The following is a 1,366-nucleotide window of genomic DNA, read 5'->3' on the forward strand; positions in this document are numbered from 1 at the left end:
GCACACGGAGATCACAGCCCTTAGCCATGGACTTGTGGTGACCTGCACATAGACTCCTGGGTCCCCTCTCTTCATAGCATCCTCTTTTCTGATATCCCATTCCATAAAAAGTGCGGCTTCGGCTGCCCTCTCTGGTCACCGCCTGATCACCACCTCCTCAGCCAGTGGGGCTGCTATGCTCTGGTCAGAGGCCAGCTCCCTGCACTGGGCGGTGGATATTGTTTCCAGGCAGAGAACTGGTGAGCTGGCCATCACTGCAGGAGTTTCCCTTCTCTCAGAGATTATTCCCACACTGCTTGTTTCGTAGAGATGAGTTCCAGATGGCTAAGCTTAAAAACTAAAATTATGCTCTTTCCAGCCAGTGCCGAGCGATGGGCATTTCTCGGGACAACTGGCACAAGCGCCGCAAAACCGGGGGCAAGAGAAAGCCCTACCATAAGAAGCGGAAGTATGAGTTGGGGCGCCCGGCTGCCAACACCAAGATTGGCCCCCGCCGAATCCACACAGTCCGTGTGCGGGGAGGTAACAAGAAATACGGTGCCCTGAGGCTGGACGTAGGGAATTTCTCCTGGGGCTCAGAGTGTTGTACTCGTAAAACAAGGATCATGGATGTTGTCTACAATGCATCTAATAATGAGCTGGTCCGTACCAAGACTCTGGTGAAGAATTGCATTGTGCTCATCGACAGCACACCGTACTGACAGTGGTACGAGTCCCACTACGCGCTGCCCCTGGGCCGCAAGAAGGGAGCCAAGCTGACTCCTGAGGAAGAAGAGATTTTAAACAAAAAACGATCTAAAAAAATTCAGAAGAAATATGATGAAAGGAAAAAGAATGCCAAATCAGCAGTCTCCTGGAGGAGCAGTTCCAGCAGGGCAAGCTTCTTGCATGCATTGCTTCCAGGCCAGGACAGTGTGGCCGAGCAGATGGCTATGTGCTAGAGGACAAAGAGTTGGAGTTCTATCTTAGGAAAATCAAGGCCCGGAAAGGCAAATAAATCCTCGTTTTGTCTTCACCCGTGTAATAAAGGTGTTTATTGTTCTGTTCAAAAAAAAAAAAACTTAAAATTATAACATTATAAAAAGAAAATACAGAAGAATTAAGATTATAATCCTGGGGAAAGAAAGCCATATAAGGCACAAAATACAAAAGCAAAACAAAACAAAAAACATAAAAGAAAGGACTGAGAAATCTGACTACAAAAATTTAAGTTTCTGTATGACAAAATTAAAACCAGTATGTATGTGTGTATGTGTGTGTGTGTGTGTGTGTGTGTATATATATATGTATATATATAGCAAATGTCTAGTATCCAGAATATATTCCCATAATCACTAAGAAAGAGACAGATAACTCAAGTAAAAAT

At 45.2% G+C, this 1,366-nt stretch overlaps 1 pseudogene; it reads left to right on the top strand.

Moving 5' to 3' along the window:
• The first annotated feature begins 339 nt into the window (after positions 1–339).
• LOC117066425 lies at positions 340–1,060 on the top strand (annotated as a pseudogene).
• The last annotated feature ends 306 nt before the right edge of the window (positions 1,061–1,366 follow it).

The sequence above is a fragment of the Trachypithecus francoisi genome, unplaced genomic scaffold (genome assembly GCF_009764315.1).
Source record: "Trachypithecus francoisi isolate TF-2019V2 unplaced genomic scaffold, Tfra_2.0 Lachesis_group20, whole genome shotgun sequence".
In the NCBI taxonomy this organism is placed as follows: Eukaryota; Metazoa; Chordata; class Mammalia; order Primates; family Cercopithecidae; genus Trachypithecus; species Trachypithecus francoisi.